Source organism: Lissotriton helveticus, chromosome 4_1, assembly GCF_964261635.1.
Source record: "Lissotriton helveticus chromosome 4_1, aLisHel1.1, whole genome shotgun sequence".
Taxonomy (NCBI): domain Eukaryota; kingdom Metazoa; phylum Chordata; class Amphibia; order Caudata; family Salamandridae; genus Lissotriton; species Lissotriton helveticus.
The window spans coordinates 2,024,312,377-2,024,326,315 of record NC_136063.1 but is presented as its reverse complement, the minus strand read 5'-3'; positions in this window follow the sequence as shown (position 1 = coordinate 2,024,326,315).

Below are 13,939 nucleotides of genomic sequence, written 5' to 3'. Positions count from 1 at the left end.
CACGGACTTCGTCAGCCCACACGCCCTCACCTCCGAGAACTACATTCTTATAGGAGACCTCAACTACCACCTTGAAAACAAACACGACAACAACACCACCACCACCACCCTTCTGGACAACCTGGCCAATCTCGGACTCAAACAAATTGTCGACACCCCCACTCACACAGCCGGACACACGCTCGACCCAATCTTCACCTCCAGCAAGCACATCTCCTTCGACCGCACTACAGCTCTCCACTGGACGGATCACAGTTGTGTTCACTTCAGCTACAAAACCACCCTGACCCACAACCGTCCACAACCTATTCCTCGGAGAAACTGGAACAAAATCACCACCAACCAACTCCTCACATCACTCAGCCAAAACTCTCCCACCCTCTCTATGGACCCAGACCAAGCGGCCACCAACCTCAGGCATTGGATTACCCTCAGTGCGGACGAATTAGCACCCCTGAAAAAGTACCAGATGAAATCAGCCAGCAAAAAGGCTCCCTGGTTCAATGACGAACTTAAAAAGTCCAAGAAGCTATGCGGCACCATAGAGAATAATTGGAGAAAAAACCCAACCTCAGTCAACATGGCCTCCCTCAAGACAGCCACCCGCAAACACCACCAACTAATTCGATCCGCCAAGAAATCAGCATTCAAGGATCGTCTTGACAACAACACTCATAACAGCAAGGAACTCTTCAATATCGTCAAAGAATTCACCAACCCCACCGCAGCAACTAACGACATCACCCCCTCCCAAGACCTCTGCAATGCGCTATCCTCCTTCTTCTACAACAAAATTGCTGACATCCACAACAGCTTCAAGAATTCTCCCAGCGATCAACCCGCCCAACCCCCTTCAGATCCTACTCCTCCAACTAACAACCTCAGCGCCTGGAACCCAATCATCACCGAAGACACCATTCTCCTCATGAACTCAATCCATTCCGGCTCGCCTTCTGACCCCTGTCCCCACCACATCTTCAACCAAGCTGACTCCATCATCGCACCACAACTCCGCGATGTCATCAACTGCTCTTTCAACTCTGCCACCTTTCCAGAAAGCTGGAAACACGCCGAACTCAGCGCCCTTCTGAAGAAACCCACAGCAGACCCCTCAGAACTGAAAAACTACCGACCCATATCCCTCCTCCCTTTCCAGGCCAAAGTCATCGAGAAAGCCGTCAACAGCCAGCTCGCCGCCTTCCTTGAATCCAACAACTCCCTTGATCCATCCCAATCCGGGTTTCGAGCCAAACAGCACCGAAACCGCCCTCATTGCAGCGACCGACGACATCCGAGCACTCCTGGACACCGGAGAAACAGCGGCCCTCATCCTACTCGACCTTTCCGCCGCTTTCGACACCGTCTGCCACATCACCCTTATACATCGACTCAGCAACATCGGCATACAAGGAAAAGCCTTGGACTGGATCATCTCATTCCTCGCTGGGAGAACTCAAAGAGTACGACTTCCCCCATTCTACTCAGAGGCCACCGAGGTCATCTGCGGCGTACCTCAAGGATCCTCACTCAGTCCCACCCTCTTCAACGTCTACATGAGTCCTCTCGCCTCCATCGCGCGTCAACACAACCTCAACATCATCTCTTACGCCGACGACACCCAGCTAATCCTTTCCCTCACCAAAGACCCTAACACCACCAAAACCAATCTTCACGAAGGCATGAAAGAAGTAGCCGAATGGATGAAACAGAGCCGCCTAAAACTCAACTCAGACAAAACGGAGGTGCTCATCCTAGGATCATCCCCCTCTGCTTGGGACGACTCTTGGTGGCCTTCAGCTCTGGGCACAGCACCTACACCCACAGACCATGCACGTAACCTTGGCTTCATCCTAGACTCTTCTCTCTCGATGTCCAGACAAGTCAACGCCGTCTCGTCCTCCTGCTTCAACGTACTTCTCATCCTCAAAAAGATCTTCCGCTGGATCCCCCTCGAGACAAGAAAGACTGTCACCCACGCACTGGTCACGAGTCGACTGGATTATGGTAACACACTTTACGCCGGAATCACAACAAAATTACAGAAAAAAACTCCAGCGCATCCAAAACACGTCAGCGAGACTCATATTAGACATCCCGCGCCAAGACCACATCACCGGACATCTAAAAGACCTCCACTGGCTTCCCGTCAACAAAATAATTACTTTCCGCCTTCTCACCCACGCACACAAGGCCCTCTACAATCTAGGACCCGAATGCCTCAACACTCGACTGTCCTTCTACAAACCCACCCGCCAACTAAGATCGTCCAATCAAGCCCTCGCCGCAGTCCCGCGCATCCGGAAATCCACCATGGGTGGCAGATCCTTCTCCTTCCTGGCTGCCAAGACCTGGAACTCACTCCCCACCCACCTCCGCCTTAATGAGAACCACATCTCCTTCAGAAAAGAACTGAAAACATGGCTATTCGACAAATAATTGAACCCCTTCCCCTAGCGCATTGAGACCCTCTGGGTGAGTAGTGCGCTATATAAATGCATGAACTTGAACTTGTGTAATGCAATACTATTTCCTATTTTTCTGTCCAAATATAACTTCTGATGATTACTTTTCATCCCCAATCCTATTGAGAACAATTGTTTTTATGAACATTAAAATTAAGCTTGGACATATATACAACATATACATTTTTAACTCTTTTTTTCAGTTACTACAATGTTACATAAGTCAGCAGCAAGTTACCAACATTGAAGAAAGTATATCCTCCTGTTCCAGTTCATTTCACCGATGTCTCAAATATGGCATGAACTAGTTGTATGAAGCCAGAGAGATTTACAAATTTTTAACGGACAATTTTAAAGAAAATACTCACAATACGACTACTCAACAAAGTTAAAAAGTAACTGATATAAGTGCTTGAGGTGTTTTCGGTGGCAGATAATCTCAAATTCACACTTGTACGGATAGGTCTGATACAGGGTAGATCTCTGTATAACTAAAGGATGATTAAATATTAGGATGGCATACAGAGCTCCCAACCTTCTTACTTTTTTTCTTTAAGGGTTCCAAATTGGGGACGAATATTAGGCTGTGCAGTAGAGGTTGATGGTGTTGCTCCACTGGTACTTGGGCCTCCTCGTGAAGCAGGAGGAGCCTCTCTCAATCTCCTTAACTCTTCCCTTGCAAAGTTGACCGGATTCTTAGTCTGCAAGTGGTTCCGCATACTTGCAGTTCCACACCAGTCCTCTTTATTGGGGTCTCCTCTTGAAAGCAGTCTTGCATATGCGGCAACTAACTTTTCTTGCATTCACCTTTTTTAAGACTTGTGAAAATTATTTCAAAACATTCAATAAATACGGTGTCACTGTGCATTGTGTCAAATGCTTTATTAAAAATATGCAGAACATGTTCCCTTTAATTGTTGTTAACATCTTTACAAGAGAATTTGAAAGGAGAAAGTAGGAGATGAATAACAGAGGTAGGACGTTATATCTCAAGCTGCAAAAATTTTAAAAAAGGGTGGACCAAAGTCTGAATGCGGAAGCGTTTCAGACACACTGCAAACATTTTTAAAAATATAAATAAATATTGTTACTTTGACTTGTAATGTTTGACCTCATTTAGTCACATCAATCTGATTTTAAACACTAATTTTCTTTTTTTTTGCAGATTAACTATAATACTTTTTTTGGACTCCATATTATATGATGTTTATTATATTGTTTTGTTAGTTATAGTTATTTATTGGATTGTTATCTTTTAGTTATAGTTCCAGTTATTCTTTTAATAAAAGTTAATTAAAAAAGTACATTTGTCTGGTTTTTTGTGGGGGTAGCAGTCATCAATAGAAAGTATATTTATAATTTGAAGTATAATTCTGAGGCTAACTCATGAGCAACATAGTGTGGTGAACTGTTAACCTCTGTGCTCACGTAAGTGTTCCATGAACTGTTACTATGGGAACTGGCAGAAAGCAGTTTGGGGGTAGGGTTAAAAGTTACTGGCTGTACAAAAACAGTTATATTTACACAGGATCTTCTACATCACAGAAAGGAAACCAAAGTAAAACAAAACACTGTGTACCAGATTTACAACCCCCTTGAACCACTTTCGCGTCCAACCCCCCAACAACATTAAAAGTATGTGGGCTTCAACTACCCCCCTCAAGCCCCAGGAACCACCACCCCCTGAAATTTGTATATTATGGGACGCAAACTGCATGGCCTATGTTTATATTTATTCACATGCCTTCAGCCCCAGGAGCCGCATCGTCAACCTGACCGAGACCCGGGATAAAAGCTGAAAGATCAGAATCAGAGCCTAAATATCCCGAACCCGCTGTTCGGAGTGAAAAACCCGAAACTGCGCCAAGTCCAGAACCGCTCCGATGAAGAGGAGCTTCTGAGAGGGTCACAGGTTCGACTTCAACACATTGATGGACAACCCCAGCAGGTGCAAGAGGTCGACCATAGTCTGGAGGTGGGAGACTACTGTCTGGGGCGAGCCCGCCTTCAACAACCAGTCGTTGAGATAGGGGAAGACTGGAACACCAGATCTGCGCAGATAAGTGAATAAACATGTGAATAAATCTTTCTACTTTTCTACGAGACTATAGAATATTGTCCATATACGACAACAATCTGAGTTTCAATATGCATGGCATCTATTAAAGAGACAGTGTATATTTTACAGATGAAGGAAACCGAGTCTTCCTCATGAACATTAGACTCTGCCTTGGTACTTACTTGTAATTACTAAAATCTCTCAATAAACTCAAGGGCTCTTTCTAGAACCACCCAACATCTATACACATAAGCTTGATATACATCTCAAAAATACATGCTTAGTTTTTTTCAGCAACCAAATGTGCGGATCCTACGCGCAAAATGTTCTTACTTTTTTTGCCCTACGGGTCCCCATGTTACCCCCTGAGCAGGCCTGGGGGTCAGGGTGTGTCTAACCTGCCCCTGTTCACGTTTTGCCAACCTATTTCAGACTTCTTCACCCTCGCTTCTACCGAGGAACAAAATGGCTGCCAAAAGTTCCTGGTTTAGAATGTTTACAACCGCTTGACAGCCAATTAGAATTGAGCGTGTGATCGGAACGGTGCGCTTATCCTACGAGGCCAATCCTCGCACAATCCGCGGATCCTCCGCACCCATAGATATATAAATTACTTTAACCGCAATTTTCAAAGAAACTACTGAACAGATTGACACCAGATATGCCAAAGGCACAAGTCAGAACTGAGGACTACCTCTCTGCCAAATTTGGTGTTCGAGCTGTAGCTGTGGCTAAAGGTCCTATGAGAAATTGCATGGGGAAAACACGTTTTGGGACCCCCGCCTTTTTTCTCGGCCACTGCTTCACCAATCACCCCCAAACTTTCAGGGACGGAGCAGAACTGAGCTAGGCAAAAGTTTGTAAAATTTCAAGAGGACACCAAAGCTATTGCCAATAGAATGTTGTGGTTTTCCTATGAATAGGACATAACTATAAATATATATATATTCACTGAAAAAACCATAGGTTATATAGACCATATATAGTTAGGAATTAGCATTAATAAAACCTTATTTTACTCACACAAAACCATTGAAATTCCATATATAGTTAGTTGCACTAACTATATATTTCGCGCACCCGCAATCCACTGCTGATGATGTCACATATTACATCATTCATGACATGGTCAGTGACATCACTGATGACATCACTGATGACATCACTGATGACAAATCATTTGACATGACTGATCACATCACTGATGACATCATTCATGTGATAATACGATGGACTTCTTCAGACTCTAATATAACCTTATATACACTCAGTGTAAACAGACACTCACAGACTGTCACTCATCCATGGAGTTACTCACACACCTAGTCAGTCATGCAAAGAATCAATCACATCTCCATTTCCTCAACTATACAGTTATACACACCTTACTTATTCAAACAGATACTAACACATATTTACTCTCTCATACAATCCCTGATACAATTTCAGAATGATCCATACAGCCACTCACACATTCACTGGCTCTTATGCACAGTTATTTATATATGTCAACTCTCACATATACTGTGTTTTACATATTTTCTTACTTTGACATGTAGCACTGAGATATCCATTCACTCACCAATACACTCATGCGCACAGTCAACCGCCCATACAGCTGTTTCCACATGCACTTTTGAACCCATACATCTAGTGAATCAACTGCTCACACATCTATGCACAGTCATACACCTCCCAACCACACACACACACACACTCAGTCTCCCATACAAATACTTGGGCAACCAATCAATAACCCATATAGTTACTCATATAGCTACTGATCAACACATGCAGCAGTTTACAGAACAACAGACATAATGATGCACAAATTAAGACAGTTTAGTCACTAACCCATGCACTCAGTGAGACACATTTAATCACTCACTCATACAGTCAGTCATGCACCTACTAAATCCTTCATCCAGACACTTATACATCTACTCATTCTTCAATATGTAAGACATATTTAAACTTTACAGAAACATACAGTCACTGGATGTTATCAGTGATGTAATTTGAGATGTCATTTGAGATGTCATCTGAGATGTCATCAGTGGTGTCATTTGAGATGTCATCAGTGATGTCATTTGAGATGTCATCAGTGATGTTATCAGTGATGTCATCAGTGATGTCATCAGTGATGTCATCAGTGATGCCATCAGTGATGTCACTGACCATGTCATGAATGATGTAATATGTGACATCATCAGCAGTGGATTGCGGGTGCGCGAAATATATAGTTAGTGCAACTAACTATATATGCGAATTTCAATGGTTTTGTGTGAGTAAAATAAGGTTTTATAAATGCTAATTCCTAACTATATATGGTCTATAACCTATGGTTTTTTCAGTGAATTTTCAAGGTTTTGTAAATGCTAACTCCTAACTATATATGGTCTATAACCTATGGTTTTTTCAGTGAATTTCAATGGTTTTTTAATAGCAAATATTAAAAGCTGTTAAATGTATTCTTCTTTTAAAGGAAAAATATATTTTATATGTATTTAATATAATTTTTTTATGGATATAATTTTTTATTTTTTTAGTTTCACTACCGGTCCGCGCACCGGGTAGCTTCCCGTTAGCTCAATTTGGTGCCGTGACCCGATCCGCGCACTGGGAACGTTCCGTTTGCACAACGGCCGCGTTCGAGAACAACATCGTGACGCGTCGCGTAAGCGCGACGTATCGCGTTGCCGCGTAATGAGTCTTATGATGCGCCGCGTTAGCGCACTCGGAAGTGCTCCGGTGCGCGAACGAGGCGCGAAGCGCAGCACCCCAGAAGCGCTCCGGGCGCGGAGCGGGTCGCGTAACAGGTCATGTGACCTGTAAATAACACTTTTCATTGGTTTAGAACTATTTTTTTTCCCAAATGATGAAAACCCCTCCTTTTTTCCTCACTCTGACTTTCATCTTTGTGAGAGGAAGACCTGTTTCTGCTTGTTCAGTCATGGCATCTGTAGTAGCTGCAGCTGGTGGACCCCCCCACCACCACAACCACCTAGGAAGGAAGGACCACCTGCACAGTTCCTTCCAAACCCAGAGGAAGAGGACGTAGAGCCGAGGCAGTTCTTGCGTGAAGAGCCCCGGAAATCCCACCACATAGACCATTTTATATGGCAATTTTTTTCTTACCCTCCAGACCAAAAAAAGGTCAATGCCCGATACGTGACATGCCTCATTTGCAAAGCTGTTTTGTCTAGAGGTACAGACAAAAAGTATAGTTTTGGAAACTATACTATGCACCGCCACATGCAGAGGTGGAATCCAATCAATTATAGCGTTGCTGAGCTGCGTCACCTCCAGGATAACCCACCAACTCCTGTGGCCAGTATATCGTCACAGGAAACTATCGGGACCAGAGGCGAGGGAGACGGTCCCAAGTATTCAAAAGAATTTTGTGCACATGAAGCTAGTGTGCATTTATTGTGGTGAACTAATTTCTTATGGGAATATGAGTATCATTTTAATTAATAGAGCATTTGAAAACCACAAGTGCTCAAAACGCCCCAAGAAGTAAAAAAAAAATTTGCCTCCTGTTGAGCCCTTTCTAATGCCTGTTTTTCATTGTTCCCCCCCCCAAAAAATATAAAATTGTTCAAAAAATACAAAAAAAAAATGTTCAGAAAAAAAAAAATATATAAAACAACAAAAACATAAAAAAAGTTCTTTTCAGAACTACCTCCCATTTTTAAATAATTACTAAATTTTTTAGCACTTTTGACTTCATTTTTCTCATGGGTGTGCTTCCCGGTGCGCGCACCGGCGAGCGCCCCGTTAGCGCAATAAAAAAAAAATAAAAAAAAACCAAGAGAAGGAGAGCATAAGAGAAAGCGAGAGTAATGTTAAGAGACAGACAGCAAGAGGGAGCAACACAGAGGTACTGTGTAATACATAGTAAAACAGTGTAAAAGATATAAGAAAGTGTAAGAGAAAATGAAAAAAATATAAGGCTGTGAAACAAAGAAAGAGAAGAAGAATACTAAAGCAGGGGCACATGAAGAATGTGAGTGGCTGTAAAGAGTAAAAGGAAAGAGAAAAAATGATGTACAAATAAAAGGTAATAGCGGAACCAGATTTAAATAACACTGGTGAGGGAGAGAGAGAAAAAAGTAGTGTGCATAACTAAAGAGGGATGAAATAAGATGGATAAAATCGACTAAAGTTAACATGTGGATTGACAGTGAGAAAAAACTGAAAGAAGAAAAGAAGAAGTAACAGAAAGGGAATAATTGAAGCAGCAAAGAAATATAAATAACGTAGTGTGCTTGAACTTCAAGGAGAAAGCATAATGAATAAGTAGTGAAGAAGTGAAGAGACAGAGACAATTACAGAAAGAGAGACGGACTCAGTGAACGGGAATGAGGAACTGTGAGAACAGAGGGACTGAGAAAAGGAGTGGAAGGAGTGCAGTAAGTAAATCACCCACACAACACAACAGCTACCCTACCTCAAAGCACTCTAAAATATTATTTTAATGTTTCTCTTGGTTTTCCCCTTGTTACGCTCCCCGGTGCGCTACCCATAGTATAAGTAAAGACGGGTAAAAGAGGGAGAAAAATTGAATTAGGATAACACATGGAGAGTGACAAAGAGAGAGGACATAGAGAGTAAAGGAAACAGTACCTGAATGGGCTTGAGTAAAACAGCAAAAAAAGATAAGTAATGCAGTGTGTGTGACTTACAGGGAGTCAGTGGGTGTAGTTCGGAGTGTGGGTGTGTAAGATGTGTCTGTGGGTGTGGTTGTGTGGAGTGTTTTGGTGTGGGTAGAGGTGAGGGTTTGTGAAATATGTGTGAGAAGTGTATGAGTGTGGGGTGTATATGTGTTCGATGTATGTGTGTGTATGGAATGTGTGTGTGTTTTTGAGGAGTGTGTGTGGGTGTTTTTTTGTGTCTAGGAGGTGTGTGTGTGTGGTGTGTGTGTGGTGTGTGTGTGGGGTGTATGTTACAGGTGTGTGTATGTGTTGGGAGGGGAATGAGGTATATGTGTAGGAGTAAGGTAAATAATTAAGAAAAAGAGAATGAGTGAAGAAGCAAAGGAAGGGAACAGAGGGTAAGTGAAGTAAAGAATAGGGATCAAAAGAAGTTGAATATGAGAGGGTAAATAAAGAAAGGGGAGTAAACATGGAGAATAAGAATAAGTGAGAGAAGCAGAGTAAAACCACAGGAGTGAGGTAGATTGAGAAAATGTTAGTGACCTTAAAGCAAAGGGTGATAACAAAGTACATTTGTTTAGTCATACTTACCATATAATAAATGTAACTTTCATTTTTTTAATTACAGTTGGTATCTGTGAAAGAGAGAAGAAAAATAAGTTATAATTAGTAAAATATGTATTTTAAATTAAAAGATACAAATGAAGAGGTAAAAAATAATAACACTCTATTTAGAAATAAAGTTAGAGCGAAGGACACAGAAAGCGAAATAAAGTAAAGTAGAAGGACAAAAAGAGGGAAAAAGAAATAGAAAGAGAGCGAATTACAAAGAGTAAGGCATATAGTTTCACTGACAAAAAAAGAGAGAAGAACAGAGAAATTAACTGAAGGTAAGAAAGATACTAAAACAATGTGAGTTAGCAAAACTAAATCAGGAAACAGAAGTAAGTAAAAAGATAATGACTGAGACAGAAAACAGTCTAATTAAGGATGTATTTAGAAGAATGAGGAATAGAAGATAACTGAGAGTAAGTGAAGAACAGTCATAGAGTGAAAGGATGAAGGAAGACAGAATAATATACAACAATTGAAGGAAATGGACTGAGGAAGTTATAAGGTAGACACACTAAGAGAAAAACTGAGTGAGGTGGAGTACAATGAGTGAGAAAAGAAAAAAGTAAGTGAGCAAAAAAAAGGAAAGAGAGGAGAAGACTAAAACAGTGGTACTGAGAGAAAATAATTTGGTGATGAAAGTAAAGAGAAGGACATTGAAAGAAAGGAAATGATGGATAGTAACGGAACCAGAGTAAAAGAAATGGGATGAAGAACGATGAGAGAGGAGCAGTGAAGTTGTTGTAAAAGAAGTGATAGAAGGTAGATAAACACAAGTTAAAATAACACAAGTAGAGTGAGGCACTGAGCACAGAGAAGTAGTGAACAAAAAATAGAGAGAAGAGGTCAAAAGTAAGGAGCAAACAAAGATAAGCGAGGGAGAGTGGATGTCAGAGAATGGGAATACAATTTAATTTACACAATCCAAAGTATAGAATAACTTCTACAACATGTTACATAGTTTATTTTTGCTGTTCTCAGAATATATTGAATTTCACTTAAAGCAGTGAGTTCAAATTACTCATCATATGACAGCGGGAAAAAAACCACAATCTAAAAGATTGTGTTTTAAAAAAAAACTTATATACTGACAAATGACAAATGTACGCTAATCTTTGATTGACTTACTTTTCCTTGAGGCCAAATAGTATATCATGGAGGTCCTTTTCTCGTTGCATAGTACATTGCTGTTCACTTAGAAATCCATTTCATCGACTTTCTACAAGAAAAGCTCCAAGAACATCTGAAATATTTTCAAAATTTTAATATACTCCTTTTTTTCCAGTCATGACTCTTTACTCATTCTTGCACCTTTCCATTTGGCCAAATAGTGTCAGATGTATGAGTATATACGAGTACTCCTCCCGTCTTCATAGGCCAATTACCTTTACCAAAATTTTGGCTGTAAAAACACTAGGTATGAATTTATAAAGCCAAAAGGCAAACGTTGTTTGAAAGTCAAATGAGTGTCGTTACATTGGGTCCAACCTTTAGAAGTTTTTAAATAGCATGTGTAATGCCCTGATGTTGTAGAAGGACTATCATGAAAAATAATAGCTACAGTTGCAAAGGTTCTTTCTGATATCGATAACTGAGAAGCCACAAAATTTTTCATAGAAGTTGTCAATTTAGTTCCATCAGGTCTACATCGTTGGAACATTTAAATAACATAGTGACCATAATTTTGTAGAAATAATGTGGACAGCATTGCAGACTTACATTGGGTACACACCATATTGTGATCCGCTGCTTTAACTAGATTATTGAAAGACACTGATTTGCAGTCTGGTAAAGTCAAATATATAAATCTTTCACTGTCTATTCTAGTAGTACTTGATGAAGCACAGTTATCACAGTCATGTTGCCATTGATAAGAAAGGCCAAAAAGATTTTTTATATCTACTCCATCTTGTAATACATCAAACATATATATTAAATATATATTAAAAATTCCTGACAATCCTGCTGAATATTCTGTGAAAATTGCTTTTGACCTGAACATATATCTAGAAGATTTCTAATTTCTGAAACACTTTCTATTTTTGCTCGATCACTACTACATTTGTCTAACACAGAATTCAATAAACAACACAATGTTTGTTCCTGATTTCCAACAATCTGTCTTTGTAAATTTTGAAGAAAAAAAACAACATTAACTACTACATTAGCATAGCAGTTGACACCAGAACTGTTTTCAAACTGAAATCCAACAACATCTTCAACAGAATCCTTTTTGTTTCTCTTTACAATTACACTTTTATCTACTTTATGCCTTTTTGCTGATACCTCACTGCAATTACTCTCATTTCTTCTTTTTCGGCCTACCACACGTTTTTCAATCAGAGGATATTGAGGCAAATGTGGAGCATACTCTCTTCTTAACCTATTGTATTCTTTAACACAATCTAGATCTGCACAAATCTTTGTTTCATCACACTCAATCAAGTACAATCCTGATAAAGTTCTGACTCGTGATAATGCCACATATGCCATACCCTCTTTAAACACAGAACTTCCAATGTTCACCAAAGCGCTATCTACACTTAAACCTTGAGACTTATGAATTGTCACTGCATATGCCAAACAAATAGGAAACTGTTTTCGGCGAACATATAAGTCTTTCACGAGCAAAAATCTAGCTGAACAACGACAAATTTGTTCTATTTCATCAATGTCATCAAATTACATTTTTTAAATTTCAATTCCATCTCTATTTTTGTAATTCACAAAACCAACAACATAACCCATTGCTCCATTTACCAGACCTCTTTCAACATTTAAATTCCTTCTTAAAATGACACGACAATTCAAACACACATTGAGACTTTTCAAAACCAGCAGTTTTAGATATGGTCTTCTCTAACGAATCCAATTTTGATTTCAAATTTTCAGACAAAATAATTGTTGCTCCCATATGCTCTATTTTATCAATAGCTTCCAGTTTCACTATCTCTTCATTTTCTAACTGTAACATTTTGTTGTTGAACATGGAACATTCTTTCAGAGTTGGCAACAAACATATGCCAGATTTCTTCTCGTTAATTTTCTTAAAAATGTTCTCTGGAAGAATGTTTTCATTTGGGTACAAATTTGAAATTAATCGTGCATGTAAAGCTTCTTTCCCTTGCTGACTTACTTTTCCGATCCTTACATCTTGTAGAATATTTTTATAATCTTCATCCTTTGCCTGCCGCATATTTTGAAGCAGTTCTGCATATTTGAAGTTTAACCATATATTAACGTTTCCAATGCTCCCTAAGCACTTCCTGGTATCTTCATGAGTGAGTATTTTGAACACAGGTTGTCCTTTCACTGGAGTCAACTGCAGAAGATCTCCAAAAACAATAATACGTTTTCCTCCAAATAAGACATCATAGTCTGTTCTAAGAATTTCTTGCATTCTCAAATGCACAAAAGCAAGCATTATATTTGACACCATGCTTACTTCATCAATGATAAGAAGTTTCATTTTCTTCAGGACTCTCGAAACTTCGGAACACGCATCTCCAGATAGCTTGTGATACTCCAATTTGTTATCATACTTCACTGGCAGCATCAGTAAACGATGTAAAGTAATCCCTTTAATGTTATGCGCTGCCAGCCCAGTTGGAGCGGTAACACCACAAGACAGCGGTGATTCAGTCCTTTTCTGCAGATAAGTTGCAATTGCTTTAATCAGAAAACTTTTTCCAGTTCCCGCTTCTCCACTCACGTACAGTTGGACAGGCTTAAATGATGTACATGAGCACTCTTTTTTCTCATGACTGAATCCATGTTCAATCTGTTCTGTGACTTCGTCATATATCTGTTTCTGCTCAAGGTTTAGTTGTTTCACCAAATCTTCTAAGTTAACTTCATCATCTTGAGCTTGTTCCATAGCTCTTTCCACCTCATCCATGGCAGTAGCAGCCTCATTTTGGATAATTGGTCCTCCTAGTGGATCCTGACTCAATGAAGCAGAACTCTGACTGTCATGAGAACTGTCTCTCGCAATCTCTGCAGCAATTGTGGCTTCTTGCTCTATTTCTTCATTCAACATTTGCAGATAATTTGGAAAAACAGGACATTCTATGGTAGCCTTCGTTGCATTAAAGGAGTCTTCATAACATAGAAAATCTCCAAGAAGTTCCTCTTCTTCACGCCATGGT